Below are 23,937 nucleotides of genomic sequence, written 5' to 3'. Positions count from 1 at the left end.
TGGACTATGAAAACCATCCTATATGGATAATTTCATGATAGGAACATCAGCATACAATGTCAGCACCTTTTTCTGAGATGATTGGTGGAAACTCAGGGTTTGAAGAGTGTCCAAGGAGACCAGTAGGTCACAGGTGTCCGTGATGCAGAGTGTTCCTGTGAGCCTACTGGAGTGTTTTACTCCCCATGCTTGTTTGCATAGATTTTTATTTTTAGCCTTCATCTTTGAATTGCTGTATGAATTTAATGAGAGACAGTGTTTTTCTGTCAATTTAATTCTGAGTGCCAACCTGAGTCAAAAGCCTTTATTGAAGCCTATGCCTCAGAAAAATACCTTTGCAGCTTTTTGTCTGATACAGGCTTGTTAATGAGCATCTGCACGGTAATGTGGTTAGCACTTAGTTTCCTAGGGAAGAATCCCATTTGAATTCTCTGGATTATGTTATTGTTGGCCAGATACAGTAATGCATCTTTCTTGAGGATGCTGCTGACTAGATGGCTTATAAAACACCTCTGTGGTACATAGGGCTAAAAAGTGCATTTTGGCTTTTGTGCATTTGGGGTAGTTAGTTCATCTGACCATGCGTGTTCCCGAAGGCAGCTGGGTGGACACCGTGCCTCTCCCAGTATTTAGCTTGGAGCAAACTTCAAATAAACGTGTTGAGAAAGGGAAGACTGCGTGATAGGGAATGCCAGGAGGGCTGAGGTGTGCCAGAGCCACGGCAAGTACACAGAAGGTGGGGGGAGTGATATATTTAAACATTTAGCTACAGTTGCGGGGAGGAAATCGCAGACAGGCTAGAGCGGAACGCTTGTTAATTGCCGATTTTCTGGGCATTCTAGCATACAGGCTCTCGCTCCTGTCTTGTTACTTGTTGAAGAGGAAAAGGGGTTGGAAAGGAAAAACCATTTATTTTTCTGTGTGTGTTTTTAATTGTCCCTCCTGAGACAGGCTTTTGCACAGTCACATGCTCAATCTGTCGCTTGCAGTTTGTTTTCTGACAGCTGAGGCTTTTATCAGAATGCACCAGCTACCAAGGGGTGAGGCAAAGGGGCGGCACCGCCCGCCACAGGGTGGTCTTGGGGTGGACGGGCTCTGTCAGGCTTGGGGTATCTGTAAAGTTATTGTTAGTCTCTGAGCCAGGAGCAAGGGACTTCTACCCCAGTATCACCTTGAAATGTGACTCCCATCCTGGTGGGTTTCCATGCTTTGATGCCCTGTCTCTCCCGTAGATCAGCTCACGGCTGTTCTGAGGTTTTCCTTGCAAAGCTAGCGCTGGTCAAAAATACTGTCTTGGTAGTGCATGAGCTGACATTCTCTCTTGTCTCATGGAAAAGAAAAACGATAAGGCAAGTTGTACTAGTCTATTGCTGTTGACGTATCTCCACGTGGTGATGGAGTACAGCTGGGTCTCCACTGTCCATTTAGTTTTTAGGTTCTCCTGATGGTCATGCTCTCACTTTTAAACTTCTTGCCAGTGCTGTTACCACTGTGGCTATAGAGCATAGAGTGCTGAGATGAAGGTGATCTCAAAAGCACCAAGATTACTTGTATGGGTAGGGCTCCACTGGCATGTCTAGCAGTGATGGCCACAATGCAGAGATACCCAGTCTCTGTTTAAATTGCCTTGTTTGCCTTTTGGCTGCAGCAGCAGGAATGCACTGGGAAGTAAATCACCCTGCTCCTCCCTTGTGCTTTGCGGGCCTTGCTGAGCTTTGTGGTGTGGTCAGACTTCCATTAGTACCAAAACATGCCACTTCAGTGCTAGATCTTGCCAGCAGTGCCCTGCTGTGACTGTATGGCAGCTGGTCGTATGTGTTGTCTTACTCTGCTCAGAGCAGAGCTCAGGGAGGCAGTGGGGAAGGGTGGCAGCAGTTTTCATTAGCACTCCCTGCAACGTTGTACACAAGCTTGAACCACAGGTAGCAGCAGTGGGGAAGTGGGAGCATGTGAAAGGGAAGAATAGACGAAACTTCTCTCCTACAGGAGGAGAAACAAAGGCTGAATGTCAGATGCCTCAGAGGAGCTTCTGCTGGGTGGTCTATTCTCTGGAGAGCCTAGCAAGGGCCACTTCATTCCTTAGTTCTTGGGAGGAAGCTTGGTAAAGAGATCAAAGGTTTAATAACTCAGACTAAGCATAGTAATAAATAGGAAAGGTGGGGTCTCACCATCTTTGGGACTACCATAGGATTTCTGGGGGAAAAACAAGCTGAAAAGAATCTATTGGTTTACCATACCAGTGCATATTCACTGTTTTCCACACTATGTTTCTGTCCCTCCTTTTGTTTTCCCTTCCCTTTTGCTTTTCCCCACTTTTGTCCTTGACACTGCCTCTCCCGGTGCATAGCTCTAATCCACTGTGTCCTAGTGGCTGCTAGGATGTTCATCGCGATTGGTCTGGAGTTTGAGGAGCAGGCATGGCATGGCATGTAATGAACTACAACTGCCAGGAGAATGCATCTTTCTGCACCTTGGATTTTGGACATCCCTGGCCAGAGAACCCAAAATTGAGGCAACCAAAACCACAGACTAATTTGGAAATATTTTCCATAAGGTCTTTTCATTCCATTTCCTTGAGGCACAATGGACGCAGTTGTGCTGTCCCCCTTCATGATGTGGTTGTGAAGCAACTGTTTGAGTTTCTAAATTGTTTCAGGACAATGATTTGTGTATTACATTATTAAGGTGTGACTCCCTTGGTCCGCTGGATGCTCAGATGTTGTTTATAAAGCAATATGGTGATACCTTATCAAGGAATGTACTTTGGAGTAGATTATACACATGTTTCTATGAGACAGATTCTTTGAAGTTGTCTTGTCAGTAATTGCCACAACAGGAGGGAATGTCTGAACTACATTTATAGTCCTGTTTTCAGGAGTTTGTCAAAACAGAGTTTCATCCCACTTGGAAGTGTTAAGACGTACAAACATGTTTGTGGTTTTTTTTCCCCAAAAGCAGATGGAAAAAAAGATCAAATCCCTATATTTTTTTATGAAAGAAATATTTAGGCATATGGAAAGGTTTTCTTTTGACATCATAGAGATGTTTAATTTCAGAGATTCTTAAACATAGCATTTCTTCTTTATCATGTCAACTGCTAAATGACTCAAAATATTTCAACATTTAAAATGGAACACAAACTGGTACATATTCTTACCTGACCAAAGATTAAATGTGTAAGTGATTCCTGGTGAAAGTGACAATGACATTGATTCAAATTTCCTGCAAATTATTTCTATTGTTACATGGTAGTGGGGTTGTTCGTTTGGTTTTTTGTGGTTTGTTTTTTGTTTTGTTGTGTTTTTGTTGGTGGTGGTTTTTTGTTTGGTTTTTGGTTTTTTGTTTGTTTTTTTTGTTTGTTTGGCTTGTTTTGGGTTTTGTTTTGTTTTTAACCCAAAACACTTGAGGAACTTTTTGACAAAAATCTTCACAGTGTGTTTGGAACTGAAAAAGTTAATAAAAAAATACTCCCGCTGGAAGGCATTCACCCCTTCTAAAAGTGCTCCCTTGCCAGACTATGGTGAGACTATCAGATATTATGGTCTTTGGAATCAGAATAGGGAACTGGCTGGGAGGATTTGTCATGAATTTCAAATAGCATTTAGACTAAAAAAAACCCGAAGTACTAGGAAGGTGGTAGAGAAGTACACTTTAAACTGTAATGTCAGGGATGAGAAGATAGCCCTGACTTTGCCTTTATCCCATTTTTCCTCCTAGAGCACTCATATGTACACACATTTTTCTCTCTTGGTCTGATTTGAAAATCTTTGGGACATTCAGATGTTCTATCTACTCCCCTTAGCTAATTTATACACTGCAAGCTATCATAGCGCTGCAGAAGTGGTTCGGTGCTCAGGCAGGAAGAATATTACTTATCTGACCAATTGCAATTAAGCAGTACCGTTTGATTTTGGAATATAGAGTGTGTGTTGAAGCCGTTTATGAAAAAAACGCAAACAATTTAACAAACATAATTGGGAAACAAAAATAAACAAAACCGAATTCAAAGCAATGGCCCTCTGGTCATGGACAGAAGCTGAATTTGTTGGCTGTCTTATCTGGCATGAGTTAGTTGCTCAGCTGTACATACAGACGTTGTCCACCAGGATTTGGTTTGGGAGCCAGACTCTCATTGCTAGGCCTTCAGCTGGTAATGACCTTCCATCATTAAAGATTTCCCTAATGGAAATTGCTAACATTTATAGAGCTTTTATGGAATCTTGCTTGGTATTTAATAGAGAATTCGAGCCTTCCAAGGAGAATCTCTTTCAGTTCTGTATTTTTAGAAAGCCATTGTGTAGTCTGCCTATTAAATTTCTGTAGAACCCTGTTGAGGTTTTCTCCACTGGGAGAAAACTACAGGGTTGTTCTGAAAGGGCTAGGTTGTAACCTGTCTTCTGAGACAGATTCCTTTTCCTTAAGCCAGATAAGTCATTTTCTGTTCCTGGCGGGTCAGATTCAGAGCTGGTGCTGATGAGCAAAGCTCCCGTGGTGTCCATGTGGCATCAGTGAAGCTATGCCTGTTTATAAGGGTGATGGATCTGTCCCAGGGAATTTGTTTCTGTGTTCTCTGTCCCCTGCCATCTACCAGTATGGAAGCTAATGCTTGTTTACCAATCTCTGCATGGAAATGTGCAAATGTAAATAGTTACAATTGGACTTCAACCTGTTTCTACCCTTGCCAACCATAAGCAGCATTACAGGTGTCTTGCATTTTGCAGCAGCAGCAGCTGTCTCCAGTACTAGAAGAGGAGAACGCTTTGGTTTTCTGCAAAGTGTTTGGCAGAGTGTGGCCAAAGAGGGGAGCCAGAATGTCAGGAAAGCAAGAGAAAGAGCAGTCGTCAGGCAAGTGGATGCGATTAGGGATTTCTGGATGCTTGTGTGGGCCTGTTGCTGGTGTATCTTGCTGTCTTTCGGAACACATCCACTAGTTAAAGTTAAATGCAGATCACCACCTCTCCTTTCTCACTTGCTCTGTTTTCCTTTCCTCCTCCTCCTTTTTTTTTTTTTCACCCTGAACTAGGGTGGATTGCCAGACTGATTAGTGGAAGGGATTTGAACTGACTGCAGTGTTCTTAGCTAGATGCAGATCTGTCTAGGGGAACATGAAACAGAAGTGGCAAGAAAGAAGTCTCAACTTAGGTTGCTTCTTGTAATCCACCTTTGTATGGCGCTCACTGCCTCCCCTTTGCACTACTCAAAGAACCATACCAAAGGAAATGGATTGCATTTGAGTAGCAATGGGGATCAAGCGACAGATGTCCTTCTAATAAGCTGTTCTTCATGTTGATCCCACCCAGGAATCATCTGGGCTCAGCACTTTGAGGAGCACCCCATGGGGTCTCTAGGGTGCTCTGGGGCAGGAGGTAGCAAACCAGCCATTGGGCACAAACCTGCTGGGAGCAGGGAGGTCGCTGTGGTGTGTGTACTGGAGAACAAGAAGCGGGATGGCCACCAAGGTGCAGCAACCCAGAGAACAAGGAAGAGGCGGGAGTGATCTGTAAAACACATGCCTGGCTTTTAAGAAAACCTAGTTGTGTCTTTTTTTTCTGCTGAGCAGAGCTCTGTGACCTGGCTTGCCTGTCCCAGCACTTAATGTATGGCACCTGGAAAATGCTTGTGTCCATTAACTATTGACTATTTTAGACTCTTGATTATTGCAGGAACAACATTTTCCTCAGGATTTTTAACTGTGATAAAATGTCATGTTGATGTACTGGGAACTGAGAGTACCAGTTAGAACAGGGGAAAGAGACCCCATTTGTTACCGAGGTGCTTCTGTGGACTTAAAAATATTTATAATCTGTCTCTGCTTGGACAGTTTTGCCAAAAATGTGCACTTTTGCTAAGTGTTGAACAAGAATTATATTTTAAGAACCTCTCAAAAACTGTAAAAGTGTTTTTCTATAGTATGTGTTTATGAAGGTGTGTGGCTACAAGCCACATCTGCTGGCCGTGTTTGCAGTAGCGTGTTGCCTGTTCCCCTCATCCTCAGACTGCAGCTCTCCTAGCCCTGAGCTCCCCAGGCCCAGCTCTGCCAGCACAGCCTCCCTTGCTGCCCCAGGTATGGGTTGCACGTGTATCCCATTCTGAGCCTACCTTAGCCTGGCACTCTCACCCAGATCATCCCTCGTGTGAGATATTCATCTCCTGTGTTCAAGAGAGTAAGTAAAAGCCAGCACATGCTGTTTTCACTGGTGCTATTAGCTAGGTAGTTAGTGCTGAGATTTGAGAAGCGTTGACGAGGATGTTGCTACAACCTATGCATGAGCCACCCAATGTCCCTTTTTTTTCTTGCAGATGGAGAGAAAACTTTTTGACTTGACAGCATAAAAAGAGGTGGTTTTTTTTTTTTTTTTCCGGGGGGAAAAATTATATAGAATTATGTCACATCAAGAAAAACACAATGATTAAAATAACTTGCTATGAATATTCATTCTCAGCTTGGCAGATGGATGAAGTGGGCTGAGCATTTGCAGAATATTGCTAACTGAGCTCTCTTCCAGAGAATAACATTTCAAAAGAATTTCCGATTAGGTCTGTTGGCCAAAACTAGAAAGGATTTTTCTCTTCCTTTTTTCTTTCTTTGGCATTCTGAGCTTCCACCTTCCTGCCGAAATGAATTTCTCTCTAATCATAGTTTTGGATACTTCTGAAGCCTCACACTGAGGCCTTCCAGATGGGTTCATTGCAGTGGGAAGAGAAATATTCATTATCATTATTATTATGAGTGCTATTATCATTCTTAACTCTTACATTGTCACAATTGTCCTGATTGATCCCAAACTGGTTTACAAACAAGTTTCATTTCCTCCCATCACTGAAACATAGTCACCTCTGAAGAAGTCAGCATTTGTTGAATAGCTTTGTGCTAAGGAAGGGGAAAAAAATGCATTGTACGCGTTTTAAAGTTTAAGAGGTACTTTACTAGAAAGAGTGAAATGACCCAAACTGGAATTTAGATGTATTTGTACCCAAGGTATTGTGAAAGATTGCTTGGACACAGTAACAGGCAATGGATAGCAGAGTTGCACCTCCTTTGAATGTCACAGTGCCCCCTAGTAGTGGTTTTGATTATTAATCAGCACTAACTTTAACAGAACGTTGCTTTTTATGAAAATGCTGGTACTGTTTCAAGTTCTGTCTTCAACAAACCAAGTTAAAATAAAAACCAAACTGTTTGCCAGGAAGAATGTTGAATGAAATGGCTGTTGTGCTGATTTATTTTCTTTTGGTGGTGGCTTGAAATCAGAAGAGAAAAAAAAATCAGTTTTTCAAAACGAAAATATTTGGGTTTTGTTAATTTTTCTTGAAATCAGAAGCTATCTCCCTTTTTCACGTAACTTGGAGCTGTACAGTCTGAGAGGGTTAGAGAGCGGTCCAGCCCAGTATCCCTCCAGTCCTATGAGTCCTATGTTAGGAGTCAGGCAGAAAGATGGCTTGATTTGCTGTGACAGATATGGCTAGTCCATGCCTTCCTTGCGGGCTAGTGGAATCCCCATCAGGTGATTTGCCTGGCATACGATGGCTGCTTGGGGGCTGTGCAAGCTAGTCACGGCATGTCTAAACCTCTGGCTTGCACCCTGCACAGTGCTTTTTCTGGGGATTTGGTTGGGGCTTTTTTTTTGGTTTGTTGGTTTTGGGGTTGTTTTGGGGTTTTTTGTTTGGGTGCGGTTTTTTCATGGATGCTATAATATATAGTTCTTCTGAGATGAGGAGGCCGTTAGCTCCTTGGAGGACAGGATTCAGGTATCACAGTATAGCACCATTTTGCCCACCTATATGTGATTGCAGGAGGACTTTCCTAAGTTTGCTTTCCAAACATGTCAATACATGTAGGCAGCAGGTGTGAGACAAACCTGGAGGCATGTACTGCTTTGAATAGACAGGAGATGTAGAGAAAATATGACCATTCAGGAAAAGGGCAGTGAAATGCCCATGTATAAGGGAAAGAAGAATGCAGCAAGCAGGGCTCTGCTTCAGAGTGATTTGTTACCGTCCCAGCAATAGGTCTTGTTTCAGCTGAGCATGGTCTCTCCTGAGAAGAGGAGGAATCTAATCACAATGACTGATAATTCCTTCAGAGGTTCCCCAGTAGGTATCATACTTACGATGCAGAAAACTGCTCTCTTCTGGGAGAGCAGGTAGGACCAAAATGCCTAGCGTGCTACTCAGAGGGTCTCTCAACTCACTTCAGGTTCAGCTCTTGAGCCAGGATGTTTCATTGCTTTGGAGAGTAGAAACAATTGTTTGAGGGCCATCCAAAGAAGGCCTCTGGCAGGTTGATGTGTGGAAGCCAGTGCTCCAGTTTAATAAACTCAGTACCACTTGTACACCTCTCTGGCAAATGGATAGTGACACACAGTGACCAAGCTTTGCCAGCAGTGTTGCCCGAGGCTTTAATTGCTTTGCACATAAAGTTATTTATCTCCACATCAAGAGGGTTGAGACCACATTTAGGGAGTAATTACAAAGCTGCCAGAGGGACTGGTGTTTGCCATGCCAGCCAGCCAGGCTGTGATTTATCGGTTCTGCTTGCATTTAGAAAGTGAGCCTCTTCCCTTCATCCTGTGCATCATGGCTAAAGGCATCCGTATCCCCCAATTCCCTCCTATACTATCTGTGTGGAATATATTGGGCAGCTGTAAAGAATCGAACTCTGTGAGTACATTGCTTTTACTGCTTCACTCCTGATTTTTTTTATTCCTTTCTTTTTTTCTTTTTTTTTTAATAAAGAACTTATTAGGATTTTTAGTGATATTTCATGATGATATTTGGGGAGACTCTTTCTTTGCATTTTATGGGCTCTTGATTCATCTATACTTTTTATAGCAACTCATTCTTTTCTTCCCATAGAGGGTTTGAAATGCCTCTGCCTTACCCATGGGGTCCATAGGATTTTTGTTGTTTCCTTGTAAAAATGTAAGGGAATGCAGTGTGTTCGGCCTGAAGTCTTACTGATCGTGGTCTGCTGTCCCAGCCCTGGGATCCCTACATCCAAGTCCAAGTGCCCTTCACTCTTGGCCTGCATCCCCCCATTGCTAATCGAATCTTTCATTTGTTTGTTCCTTTTTTAATTGGATTTTCCACAACACCAGTTTTCAAATATCTCTCTGCATAATCTGAACCTTGGTGTCATCACAGATCCCTTGATTACCGGACTTAACATATGTCCTCTGCTAACCTGATGGATTTTTGGGTGCTATAGCATATTAATATCAGTGGAATGGAAACCTTGCCCCAGCAGAAGTGTGGTATTAAGATCTCTCCCAAGATCATGTAAAAATTATAAAATGCAAGGATGAAAGGGACCTGACTACTCTGAATATTTACGTTATTTCTAGAAACTTTCAATGAAAGACTTAGCCATCTGCCTAGGTAGCATGCTGTAATGCTGTGCAACCCTAAGAACTGAAAACTTTTTCCTAATTTCCAAATCAAATCTTTCATTTGATATGCTAGGCTGATTTCTTCCCCCACCCCCACAGTTGCTCTGTACAGGATCCTCTTTGTAGTAAGTTTCCACGTATTGAAGGCCAGTTAGTTCTGTAGTCTTCTCTTTTCGAGATTCAATAAATACATTTTTGCTAGCCTTTCTTCATGGCTGATGTTTTCTAGAGATTTCTTCCTTCCCCTGCTCTGTATTTATCCCAGTTGATCTGTCTCCTTCCTGAAGTCTGGTGCCTAAAACTGGACAGTAGTTCTCCAACTGAGGTTACTCCGTAACTGTATGCATCTTTCAGATGACACCTCCACACCTTGCACATTATTCTCTTCTTAACATGGCACGTGTTTTCTTTACATCACTCAGCTGGCTCCTATTTTAGTGCGTGAACTGCTGTATGTTTCAGCTTGTTCTTGTAGGACTACTCACTAACGAGTCAGTGACCGGGCATCCTGTACAGGATGTAATTCCCCTCCTAGATGTAGCACTTGGTACCTTTCTGCCACATTTCACCTTGCTTGTTTTGGACCACTTATCCCATTTGCCAAGATCACTTTGAACTTGGTTCCTGTTCTGAAGGAGGATAAGGATAACCTCTCTCAGCTCAGTGTCTTCGCACCAGGTGTGTATGTGCAGAGAACCACTGAGTAACACCAGCGTGACCTCGATCTTGCTATTCTCCCAAACACCTTACGCTAGCAAAGCCATTGTAATAAAGAATAAGTAGGAGCTATTCCAAAAGGGAACTAAGACAATTTTGTATTTTCCGTATGTTTCTCCAGGTTGGCCTCACTGAGACTGGATTTCTTTTTACTGACAGGATATATTTGTAGCTCAAACAATTTCTTCAGTCTGTCCATTTACTGCTTTGTTTTAAAGGTTTCCTCACTTCACTTCCTAGATTCATGTTTACCTTTGTCATTCGGAAATGCCTTTCTGACTCTTGGATGATTCCCCCCCCCCCCCCCCCCTTGTCTTTATGTATTAGGATGGGGATTTGATCCTTATCACTTCTGATGTTACTTCTTCTTTTCAACCAGCTTCCCCATTAGTTTTACAGACCCCTTTCAGAAAATTTAGTACCTCACTTCTGTGTTTTATTTTGGTGTATGTGTGGAATTTCTGAAGGACAATGAGCCTGTTTGTGAAGTGGTCATTGTTCTTCAGTGCATCAATAACAGTTGCTTTGCAAACAGACTTTTGTCTTTCAAGTCAAATTGCACTGAAAATACTCCCCTGTCTCTGCGAGCTCTGGAGTCGGCTGTTCTAAGTGATAATTTATTTAACACATCAAGAAATTATTTTTCTAAACTGTCACCCGGTGTGACACCTTACTCATTTTTGTAAGCAGATAACCAAAGTCATCCACTATTTTCTGCTTTATTAGACTGATTACTGCTTTGATGTTCATCAACAGTATGCATTTACTATTTTTCTGTCCTCTTGATGAAGAGGATGGTGATGTAATCCTGCTAGTACACTGATGTTCTTATATTTGGGGCTTTTTGAGTTTACTTTATGAACATCTCAAAACATTACCTCACTGGATTCTGTGGGGCTGCTGCACCCTCCTCACCTCTAAAGCCTAGTATGTCCTTCATGTACAGTTTGAAACCAAAGATTATGTTCTAGCATTGATCTTTGCCATTCCATTAGTCCTTATTATAGCAAGGTTTTCTTCCCTTATCCAGTGTTCTCGTTTACCCATTATTGCTCAGAAGCTTCCACAGTGATGTGTACATACATGATCATTTTTAGTCTTGGCCAGGAGCCTAATTTTATTGAAATTCTGTGTCAGAAGCCCTGTTATTTTTTCAGAATTTATTTCTGCAGTTGTAACGTTTCTCAGCTTTGCTTTAGCTGAAGTTTCTGTCCTATCCTCTGCTCCCAGATAACAGTTATCTTTCTATTACTGACATCCCTAGCAGATGTCTTTGTCTGACTTGAGCGCTCCTTAGTACCTGCCAGCTTTCCTTAGCTCTGAATTTAAGAAAATCCCCTCCAAACCATATTAATTTTCAGATGCACAGTTGGGGTCTGCTGTATTTAAGATGGAACCCATCCTGAGCCCACCCTGTCTACAAACACAGTGTGTTTCCCTGAAATCCTGGTGTTCCTAATAATGTTTATACCCTTCCTCTCTATTTGAACAGAGTCCTTGTAATTCCAGCCGTCTGTGCAAGGTAATAAGGTTCCCATGAAATATTTCAAAGAAACATGGTGTAGAGACATAAATGTATTTTCAGTGTAATTTCCTAGGGTTTCTCTTGCACAACCGTCTCTTATTGTTACATGAGTGTGTCATGACCAAGGACCTCTCTCATCTGTGCTGCTTGCATATTGGTCTAGGTGCTTGAAAAGCACTACAACTTCTGTTCTCTCTAAGCAAGGTACTTGTAGGTTCCCTTAGTCATCGTCTGGAGCTGGGTCAGATTCTCTGGGCGCTGCAGCCACTCTGCATCTTACAGCTGGAAAATTTCTGAAGGAGCATTCAGAAGAGAAGGGGGGAAATAGGAACAATTCTGTGACTGAAAGCATCCATTTAATGGATTTTCTTCCTCTGTTTCAGCCTGATCCCATGCTGCTCTGAGGCCAGGTCTCTCCAGCGGGGGTGGGAGGTGGGTTTGGTGGGCTGCACACACACACACCCCGCCCCCCCTGCTCTGGGTCCCCCCCCTCAGTAAATCATCCTTAGAGCGTCCCTTTGCATTTGAAGGCTGTGAGGGACTGAAAGTCATGGATGTAGCCAAAAATTTGGAGATCATTTTGAGAAACTGGCCATCTAACTTATTCCATTCCTGTGGTTTTTGTGGACTTTTTGTCTGTTGTTTTTTTTTTTTTCTCAGGAAGGGGGGGAGGTGTCCCCCCAGTTGTCTGGACGTATAGTTATGGGGGTCAGTACATGGCGGTTTCTGACTGCGGTATTCCTTCTGCGGTTTCTCTGTCTGTTCCCTCCTCCCCCCTGTGTCCAGCTTTTTTCCAGCCCTTTCTTAGAAAGGCTTTCCCCGAGGCACTGCCAGCTTGGCTGCTGAGGGGCTGTTGGAATCAGCTGGAACCAGTCAGGATCAGTCCAGGGCAGCCCCAGCCGTGCCCCACAACCAGCACCTGCGCACCTGCACCCCATGCAAGTATTATAATAAGAAGAATGTCAAATGAAACCATTACCTCACATGTTTTGTGGTCTCAAAGGGCAAGGCAATCCCTTCTCAAAGGACTTTCTGCCCACACAGGTCCGTGGCTTAGTCCTTTGCTCCTGCTGCAAACTGTGCTGCTTTACCTTTAAATGAGGAGCTGAAGGGGTTTTTTGGTGTATATATATTTTTTTTTTTTTTTACTTTCTTTAGTATTGAGGCTTTATTTTAGGGGGAGCAGTAGAACACCCTCTTCAGTTCCACCTCTAACTCCTCAGCCCAAAACCTTTTTTGCTCTTTCAATGGTGGTTTCCACGGTGCCTGTGAGGCACCACGACCCTTTCCACGTACTGTTGCTGCAGGAACCGAAAAGGGTTGCTGCATGGGGATGGGAAAGCCCGAGGGAAGCAGGTTTGACGGATGCATTGGTGGACAGGCACTTTACACCCAGGTAAAAATTTGACTGCAAATGTGTCAAGGTCAGAAGAGCTACTCTGCTGAAAAATGAGAAGGTATATCTATGCCATTGTTTGCAGATGCCGTACATATTAAGCTGACATCTCTAAATGAGCCCTGATCTGAAATCCTAGGTAATTCTGTAAATTAAAAAAAAAAAAGTCACTACAGTGATTATAATAAAGAATAGGAACCAAGAGGCAAGATAAAAGTATGTCTGTATTTTGAGGTGTTGGAAGTGGGGATTCAGAGTATTAGTGCTAAATCACTTCCATGCTCTCATTTTTCTCTGTATTTCTCAGCCATTGCGAGTATAACACTTGCCAGGGTAGCCTTAGGCTAACCTGGCACCAGTAAACTTGACATAAATGCCAAACACCAGTCTTTAATCTGGTTTGTTGGGGTAACTCAGCAGTATTGTGCATTATCTCCCTGTTTCTGCACACTCTTTACCAGGGATAGGATGGGAGAGGCCAGTTGCTCCAGCCATCAGCAAATGGGCTGTATTTGCAGCTCTGCCCCGGCACCCTGAAGTGCCCTTGAAGAAGTCATGTTCCCCCTATGGATTTCTATTTCCTCTGTTATAATAAGGGAGCAATCGTTCTCTCTAGCCTTTGAGCTCCATTTTGGAATTTTTCGACAGCAAAGCATTCTATAAATGCAAAGCAGTATTTCTAGTATTTATCATCTTATAACTGGACCTCTCCCTTCACACAGGTACATAAGTCTCATTTTTCTGTGATTTTTTGCCCCCTTGACTTCTTATGCTCTTTCTCTTTTTGCTCCTACTGCTTTGACCATAAGATGTATTATTCAAATGCCCTCACACTCCTCTTATTGCTAATTATATATTAAAGAGGTTCTGACTTCATTTTTGCTCACTACAGAATCTTAGTCCAGCTATGACACTGACAGAGAGGGCTGCTGGAGCTGGGAGAGAACTTGTGGAAATGGCACTTCTCTTTTCGGACTGTCAGTCTTAATGGAATATTTGATGAACCGGTAATAACCCCAGCGCTCCTTATGTGCAAAGTTGGGGGAGAGCGAGAGACTTGTACCAGTTTTCATTTATTAATATATGTTTGCAAAAAGAACATTTTCTATAGAATGTTCTCCTGTGAAGGATGGCGGTTTCTGTCAGCTTGGTCCAGGTTGATCGTGTCAGGCAAGCTGTATGAAAGATCCCTTGTTGCTAGTTTGTGCAGGTTTCGTAGAATCACGGAGCAAATAGTTTTAGAGGGATCCCGAAAGCTCATGTACTTCATCCTCTGCCTCAATGTGCGGAAGTGCTTGGGGTGTCGTGCTGCTGAAGTGTGGGTATTGCTTAGGTTGTGTCTGTAGATTACTACCGTTTGAAACATGCAGGGCAATTTTGGTTGAAGTATGCAGTACTTCCTTGTAAATTCCCAGATTCATAGGTCTGAAGTCCAAAAAAGGCTGTTGTCCATCCAGATCCATCACCAATAGTTTCAGAGATGTTGGAATTTTACTTATTGCGATCCCAGTGCTTCAGCTTAGATTTGTAGTTACGGATAGGTGCATTCGTAAGTTATTGTGGGGGTTCAGCATGCCGTGTTCGCTGGATTTTGCCTGATCATTTGGGGTATTTCAGTGTGGAGGATCATGCTATTTGTTCCTCTGCCAAGGTGAGAATTTAAAAACCCAGTTTTGGCCACCATTGTATGTAATCTCGGCTGCTCATTGATTTTTTTTGTGTCTGATGACCATCAGCTGCTGAGATACTGTAGTGATGGATGTGGTGTAAGAACCTAAAGACAACAGAAAAATTACTGAATCCAGTGACATACTGAAACACAGATGAGTGTTTGGTCTGTCACCTCCTTTTGGAAAACCTGACCTAACACGTGAATTATACTGTATCTTGCATGCCAGGGAATCAGGATACCACAGGCAAATGTCTGTGATACCATGAAATGCCGGAGGCTATAGCAGCAAATTCTTCTAACAAATTCCCTTTCTTTCTAAGGTATAGCTAAGTTATATCTTCCTTTCTTTCTCTAAGCTTTATTTCCTTCCCCAGTTGGCCTGGCACAGATCATGCAACAGCCAGAAGAGCTTATAATGACTAGACTGCCGGGGCAGTTATACTGTGGATGCTAGAATTTGAGCCTATGTAGATAAATTGAGAGATGAATTCTGAATTTAGAGCTCAACTTTCTCACAGTGGAGAACTTCTCCAATCTCAAAGGCATGCAGCGAAATAATTTTCTACCTCAGAGTCACAGGACAACCAAAATGTTTTCAATGGTTAGAACACGCTGCACATACTTTGGCATCTAAGTAAACAGGGAAAAGAGTAAGTCTTTCACACTATAGTAAAAATCCCTGTTCCATACTCTGCTGAATATAGAGGACAGAGTCACCTCCAGCTTTCTCAGAGCAGGTCAACACTGCTTCTGTGAAGCCTTTTTCATTAGGGACCATTGGATTGGATTTTTTTTTTTTTAATTTAAACTCTCACTATTTTCTTTGGATTTGTTTGCTTTGCTTTGACTTTTTATTGTATTAAACTAGTAAGTAAATAATAATCCACCTGACAGAAAGCAATAGATTAAATGAAATATTAATATGACCTAAAAATCAAAATAATGGATCTAAACAAAATGTTCTGAGATTATCGCAATGAAACACTTGAATGTTTAGCCATCAAACATTTCATTGAAGTTGACAATTTTCATAGAGAGGCCTGATTTTGATGGAGAAAAAAAAAAAAAAAGAATCAAAACTGTTCTGGCAGTTTTTTCCTTTATCTCTGTCAGTGTTGATGATTGATCTGCTAAATTTCATCGTGACCTTTATCTGTAAGGAGGGTCAGCTCACTGACCTGAAAGACAGTTTCCTTTTTAGGCATACAAAGTGCCAAGGGCTCCTATGTCTTAATACAATTTCTGATGCCGAGCGCCTTGCTCACATCACATATATTTCTACCAAGGCCTTTCTGTCACTCAAGGAGGAATAGTCATTGTGGCGGCTTCTCCCCCTCTCCCCTGGCAAAAAAGGTGTTGAATATATATTTGCTTGTATATGCGTTGTATTACTGAGGTGCAAAGGAATGTATTGCTCATGTATTAATGTATGAGTAGTAGGCCTCAAAACAAGCTGCTTAGCTTGCTCTCTTGTATCAGAAAGTGAAAGGCAACGGAAAGGCTTTTAAAAACAGTTCCTTTGTCCATATATTTTTTTTCTCTTAATACGAAGAGCATAACTTGTGCTTGGTCCACTTCCTACTAACTGTCCCCATCCCTCAAGTCTGAATAGAGGTCTTGAGTCTACTGGCATGTTTTCAGTGGTTGGAAACTCTGTCACGTTTAGGGGAAGAGGGTATACATTGCATGTAGACTTGAAGAGAAACCAGAGCAGACTAAGTGGGTGTTGCTGGATTTCTTTAAAATGCTGCCTCCTAATGCAGTACACCTGTGCCACGTGCCCTCTGTGGCATGACAGCTCTTAGCATCATAGAGCTGTTGTCCAGGATGCCTGCAAGGTTGTGTCTGGTCAGTGTTTGTAAAGGAGGTCCTCAAGGAGCAGGCAAGCAGGTGCATGGCGTTTTAGCAGGATGCAGTTTGTGACTGCTCTTCTCATGTGATAAATATTAAACCAAACGTTAGAGAGGCTGTAGGTGGTTCTGTGTTATTGATGGTGTGAATAGATGTAAAATGGATGTAAAATTCACATGCAGTTACTGTAGTGCTGGTAGGAAAATGCTTAACACGTACACCTGAAAATTCTCCCTGCCTGCTTGCAATGGGAAAAAAGTATATTTGTATACAATGGTAGATGGCATGTGTTAAATTGAAGTAAGGGCACTGTGGGCTGTATTTGCTTGTGTATTCTCAATCGGTTTTACTTACTGTCACATTTTGAATTTGCAACTTACCTGGCCAGCTGGATTGTAAGTGTGTTACCACCACACTGTTCCTCCTTGGTATGGCCTTGAAATGGATGAGCCTCAAAGACCACCTTGCAGCAGCAGGACTTCTAGGGCTAGAATTTAGCCTATGGCACTCAGTAGACTCAAGTTTCTTGTGTGACTTGCAGTGTTGGCACTGTAACTTATAGCTGCCTCACTGATTACTCCAGATGATTTATTGCCTTGCTGCTCTTTGTGTTCTCAACTTTCTTCTTACCACTAAGAGTTCATCAACTGGAGTGGTCAACTGGAAGATATAAAATATATTTTTTTAATCTGTCCCTGTTCATGCTATCTAGGCATTCTTCCCACAACATCAGTTTCTTGCCATCACCATTTGCTTCCATATTATGACTATAGCAGTGATCACTTTTTTTTTCCCCCCAGTGATTTGAGTTCTATCTTAAGGATTTCCAGGGTTCCTGCCACAGTGGTGCCTGACTTCTCGTGTATACCCTCTGAAGCCATTTTCCTTAAATAGTTCATACAGGGCTTGTTATAGTACTTGGAGGTGTCAGCTTGAATGTCTTAGCCAAATGGAAATGCGGCTAACTGTCTTTTTAGCTCCCCCTGCTGTACGAGCTGGTTTCTTCACCCTAGACCTGAAAGCAATTTGGTATTAAATGAAGTACTTTCTATGCAGTAAAATGCTTTGCAGCCCATTGGGATGAAGTGTGTTTTACAAATTAATTATTATAATAATAGTAGTAAATAGAGGTTTCTGTGTTTAGTGCTTGTATGGACTTTGCCCAGGCAAACAAGGGTCATTTGGGACAGAAAGTGAGAAGTGCAAATGATGGTTGGGGTGTACTGTTTTCTCAGATACCACTGTAAAACTCTGCTGCTTGTTGACTTTGAGTTTCTTTATGCTGAAATCATCCCACTCCTACATAAAGTTCCACTGGATTTATGCTGGTGAGAGCAAATTTTGGCCCCTTAGATGAAGCGCAAGACAATTACATATCCATTAAGAAATTAATTCAGAATTAATGCAGTTATTGTGCAGCAATTATATCCCAAACTGCTGTTAGAAAAACTGAATTATTGCGCTTTGCCATTTAAGCTGTAGCTTGTGCGGACATAATGAACTGGCCTTTTATATTACATGATAAACCTCATGTTCTTAATAATCACTTGGAATTGACTTCATGTAAATAACTAGTACAGCTGCAGCAATCATCTCCTGAGATGATGCTGCTATCTTGCCAGGATTTTTCTGGTTGTTGCATTCTTTTTTACTGCGGACTTACTACAAAACCAACCTGCATGGTCTCCTAGCAGCTCAATTAATACCTTGCATAGCTTCTAAAGAGCTATTTATAGATATAACAGGTTGCTTATTGTAGGTTAAAAACATACCAATTGAATTTGAGTGTTGCCGTTATTATTGTTGATGGAGTTTTTCCAACTCTGCAAGAAGAGATGTATAAATTACATTGTGGTTAAAGCTCAATAAATATGGTTTAGCAGTAGAGCAGTTTGTATTTAATCTTCCATACAAGGGCTGGTCCAGTAATTCAGTGAGTGATAGTGCAAAGGTGTGTGCATGTGCGGAGCACTATGCCTGCATTTTTAACGGTGGCTGAGGGACTTGGGGCCCCATGGCTTTTGGCCATCAAATTCCCTGAGCTACTTTTAGCGATTGAGTCATCTTAGAAATAAGTCCTTTTTCAGTGCATTACTCTCCCCTGAATCTGAGGTTAGTTGTTTTGTTTTTCCAGGAGGGGTACTAATTTCTGTTATTTTGTTCCCAAGCAATAAGCCACAGAGTTGGCATATTACTTTACTATACAGGTGGATGGATGCAAGATCATCTTCTTTCCTGCCCTATGATCCTGTTTTACCTCTCCACTTGGATTACAGAGTTTAAGATCTGAATGTCAGACAGTAAAATCAGTGGAAGCAGCTGGAAGTTCAGCTCTTTCCAATTGCAAGCCATTAATTTAGAAGCTTCAATATGAACTTGCAAATCTCTTCAGCAGTCACATTGTTTGGAAAATTTCAGCCTTGTGACTTACATTCGGATGTATAAAAATGAACATAATGGCTCTCCTATGTGAGAAAGAAACTACATTTTGTAGAATGTCTTTTGCTTGTCTCTAGCAGGTAGTAGCAGCACACATGCTAGGAAAAAACCAGCATCATCTCTTCAGTTTCATGTTCACTGACGGCAATGCCATCAGACACAGTCTGTACCTACCTTAAGGCACTGTGTTTTTTGCAGAACAGGATTGCTTATTAATTCTGTGTCCTGTTCTGTTTTCTGAGTCTGGTCTCTGGTGAGGGCAACTGACTCTTGGCATAGCTCCAAAGGGTTCAACATGAGAAAACTAATCTCCCCTTCAAATCTCTGCACCCAATGGTTTCTACTCAATTGAATGGCTTGCCTGTGCTCATGCCTTTCTGGAGTTTCACACATACACCCATCTGGGTACCTATTTGTCTACAGTGTGGTAATAATAATAATTTCCTTTCCAGATCAGCTAACTGCATTTGTAGCCCCTTTGTCCACCTCCTTCTCAATCACCTTCTGCTCCCCTCTTCTCTTATTGGGGTGAAAATTCGCTGAGATGCTGTTCAGCAAGAATTTACAGAACAAAAAACAAATTGTTTCTGGAGAGTGCTATTTACCTTTTTTATTTTCCGCTTTGTTAGCGACGCAGAGGTTTCATTAGCAGGGAACAAAATGAATTCCAGGGACAGTGAGTAATATGCACACAAATTATATCAAAAAAACCCACTAACAACCTTCAAACATGAAAATAACCAACCCCCCAGAAAGAATACAACCGAAGTATCTACTAATAAGGGAGCAAACTGCCTTCTGGATAATACTGCAAGATGGAATTAGCCTGTTAAAACCTTGGGGGCCAGTGGTGCTGTAACCAAAACCACAGGGTCACTGTGCCTACCCCATGTTATGTTGTTAATCTTCCAGAGACCTGAGTCCAACTGGAAAGCATGTCAAAAGGGCCATTAACTTTGTTTCTTTCAGGGTATTTGTAGCCATTTGCCTGTGCAGTTACTATGATCGTCCGTGCAGTGGGCACATCAGCTCCAAAGTGTGTTAGATGGAGGCGCTGCGTGTCAGCTACTTCATCAGAACTGTGGGATAAGCACCAAACCGGGCTCGCAGGGAGTGCTGCAGGGCAGAAGAGCATGGCATTGGCAGAGTTTGGTCAGACAGAGGTTCCAGAAATAAAATATCGGGCAACACTACAGTTGTGATTTAGTTGCCTTAGCAAAGCATTTATGGGTGTTCTTGCACCTATTTCTGCTCTGCCTTTCTTATCCCATGTTCAAAACTCAGTGTTCACAGCTGCAGGGCAGGTGTTGAGTTCCTCTGCCCTATGGTAGGTGATAGAGCTGCACTGCTTGCTGCGTGGTGTGTGAGGGGGAGAGGGGTATGAGTGCATTATCTGAAACACAGCACCTTGGGAACTGACTGGCTGCTTTTAAACACAAAGGATAATATCTACCAGTCTATTGCTGGGGTAAACCGTCCTCTTTGCAAGAGGTTCTAGAAGAAAAGCTTTGAAACTGTGCTTAGGATGAAAAATAAAAAAAAAGAAAACAGCCACCTTCAACCCTGAGGGAATGGAGCTTGTTAGAGCAGATAACTAGGATACTTTTATGAAGTGGATCAAGCCCCCTCACCTCAGGGGAGGAAGTGTGGGGTGTTGATAAGATTGTACCATACAGACGATATTTGGTAATTAGCACTATCTCCAATGTAATCACTCACTAAGAGGTTTAGCTGGGATGTGACTTACCCAGGAGAGGCACTAGAGGAAAGGGGAAGAAAGGACAGGTGAGAAGAGCAAGATTGTAAGTAGTCTTTGCCCTTCTTTAATACTGTCTGTGGATCTGAGAGTCTACCCCACTTTTGACAACAAGCGTGTAATAGCTCTGTGACATACCTACTATTACCCTCTTTTTGCATAGGAAGGAATAAGGTGCAGTAATGTGGATGACTATGGCTAGGCTGCCTGACGTGTAAGAAACTAAGTTGGGAGCAGAACATGGACAGCGAGAACAAGCACTCTCCTTAGCGTTTGGTGGTGCTGAGATACGCCCAAACCTGGAAGGCGCGTGAATGAGATGACTTGCGTTTAGACTTCATAACAAGTCTTGCCTTAAGGTGATGGTCTTTCTGGGTTTACCAGGAGCAGCATGTCAGCCTCATAAGAAACAATAACATGCTAGATAGTCTCTTCTCCTCGAGGGTCTCTCTTGCATGTGGCCATATGCCAGTCACTAAGATTCTCTGGGATAGTTTAGCGATTTTCTAATCAACTGTGCTGGTTGTTTCCAAATAAACACCCTTGTGAGATTCAATGCTGCTATCCCTCTGTGGATTTTGTTGCAGAGATGCCACGTATATAACGGCCAGTGATCACACCCTGATTAATGTGGTCTCCAAACTTGCAGACTTTTTTAAATCTGGTTTTGTGAAAAAGGCTCTGCCACTGAATTTGAAGGAGGTGTGACTAGACTCTTCAGACATTTGAAAGTTTTCCCCATTTGTAGATTTCATCTTGTGCCACAAATTCCCACTGAGAAAGCGTTATTTTATTTTTCTAGCTTTGAAACAGAAATCTGTTCTTCAGCCTAGGTGCTGCAATCCTCATTCTTAGCTGCTTGTAATATCCTTTCATCCACCTACCCCTGCAGTCTTTCTGTGCACACATTTTTAGGTTCCTTTTTTTACACTGAGTCCTGCAGAGGCAGTTGGGGTAGCTGGTTTCCCCTCTCCCTCTTTCTCTAGTCCAGTTCCCTAAGGCATCACCTTCCTCTCCAGACAAATAAATGCCTTGAGGCAAGCAGACCTCACTGATGTAGTCTCGTTTGCATGGGAAGTTGTCAGGCCTGATCTGACCTGCCTTTCCATCAGGATTATAAAGGTGACGGATAGTCAATTTCGGGGATTCATGATCCATTTTAGCACAGCGCTTCACCTTGCAGCTAAGTAATACGGCTGTGATAAAATCAGCCATAATCACTGCATCTTACTCAGCACTGCCTCGGCTGTAAATATTGCCTTCATATATTAAAAGAAAGACAGAAAAAACCCCAAATGGAAGGAGAGAAAAAAGGCGATCTAAAGAGAAAAGATCTGTTGATCATGACTGACCAGAGTGGTATTTCCTTATACTCTAGGCTTTCTGAAAGAGGGAAGCAGAACTTGGAGCTGGAGGACTCCTTGCAGTTCAAAGGAGACAGTGTAGAATGCGCGCCTGAAGTCATACACAACTGAACGGTACAATCCCTGCTACTGTGGGATGGTTCGCTAGCAGAGCTAGGCCTGGGATGTACACTGCCTGAGAAGCTAATGAACTTTGGGGATGCCTCCATCTGTCTTACAAGTGTTTCAAATCCTGAATGATTTTCAAAAAAATTCCCTTTTTTCCTCAAAGTTCAGTGTTTGATTTCCCAAAGGAAGCATCACGACTGTCTTTTCTCTTTCCCAGAACAGTTTAGAACTGAAATGGAAGCTCTTTTGGCTTCTAAAAAGAAAAACCCACCATATTTTTTTCCTTCTTTGATTCATGCCTACCCTCTGCAGCTGTTTGTTCACCATTGTCTCAGCATCAGTGATCTTTGGAGCAAGATCTATCTATCATGGTTCATTTACACCATATAACCATCCTGTGCCTCAGGGAGTCACTACTAGATATTAAATCCAGATCCTTCATCTTTTGGACTATGTTCCAAATTACCACTGTGGTTTTTTTTTTTCAGTGACTATGAAAGTACCACATGTTGGAAGTGTTTAAATAGGTGACGTATGAAAGTTCACCCTGCTGTTACGCTGTCCTGGTTTTGTCGCAAAAAGCCATCATCATCAGAACATATGTGAAGTGGTTCTAGCATTGCAACAGACACAGTAAGGTCTCTGTCTAGTCAGTTGAGGTTTCCTGCCCCTTAGTTTATGCTGTGGTAAGATGTGATGCTGGAAGAAGCATGATGAAACACTGGCTTCATGGGCTTTGTGCGTGTCCCTAATGGGAAAAGCAAAAGCCAGAGGACTTTCAGGAGCTGGTGCCAAAAGGATAGAGGCTCAGCTGCAGGTATAAAAATGGCTACAGTGCAGTGATTTGTGTAGAGTAGAGATGGATGATGGTGTTACACTGTTGTTCCCTGTAAAACTGAGGAACAGTTTCATAGGTGGGTAGAAGTAGGTGCTGTCCTTCTCTGTTTTTGCTACACCTTCTCCTGTCTGACTATATAAGTCTATCATGCTCTGTTCGGTTTCTTTTTTCCCCTGTTAATTTGTGATAGTCCTTGTTTTGCTATTTCATTTTAGGAAATGGGAAATGGGGAGAAGGGCAAGAAAAGGGGAAACATTGTCCTGACTTTAATCTGGAAAGGGCAAAAGGTACGACGTTGCAGACAAGTAAGTTTGCGTTTACGTTATCTGAGGGAATAGCCTGTACGCTGAACTCCAGGGCTGCCTTTTTGGCTATCTCCTGACAAAGTGTGTTACACGGTGGTCTTTTGGATTTGCTTAGTTAGTCTCCTGCATGGAACTGCATCTGTGCTGAACTTTGGCTGAACTGCATTGATCATCAGTGTTCATTCTATCTGCTCTGGAAATTAGAAGAGAGAGAAGGGAAGGAGAAGTCTAGCTTGAAGTAAGGTTGTCTTCAATAAGAATTTAATTTAGATATTGCACAGTTACACTGTATTGGTCAAATCACAGACCATTATAGGAAAGAAAATAATTACTCAGGTTTCCCATTCTGTAACCTCTGGGTAAACCCAAACTGCCTCTTCAATAGCTGCATTTTCACTCTTCCCTGCTTCTAAGGGCAAAATAGGCCAGTACATCTACTGAAGAATCTATTGGATGCCTATATCCACTATGAAGTGTCTGCCCAGACAGTAAGCATAAAATAAATTTCATGTGGTTTCTCATGCTGTCTACTGGGCCGGATCCCCTGCCTCACTCCTTCTTGTTTGTACTGTCAGGA

At 42.4% G+C, this 23,937-nt stretch overlaps 1 protein-coding gene across 2 annotated transcripts in view; it reads left to right on the top strand.

The window, feature by feature from the left end:
• Positions 1–23,937, top strand: part of LSAMP (limbic system associated membrane protein) — a 1,029,781-nt gene that overhangs the window by 391,697 nt on the left and 614,147 nt on the right. The gene's annotated exons all lie outside the window — the stretch shown is intronic.

Source organism: Phalacrocorax aristotelis, chromosome 1, assembly GCF_949628215.1.
Source record: "Phalacrocorax aristotelis chromosome 1, bGulAri2.1, whole genome shotgun sequence".
NCBI classification, from domain to species: Eukaryota; Metazoa; Chordata; class Aves; order Suliformes; family Phalacrocoracidae; genus Phalacrocorax; species Phalacrocorax aristotelis.
The sequence above is the reverse complement of the archived record's forward strand: the minus strand, read 5'-3'. Positions and strand labels throughout refer to the sequence as shown.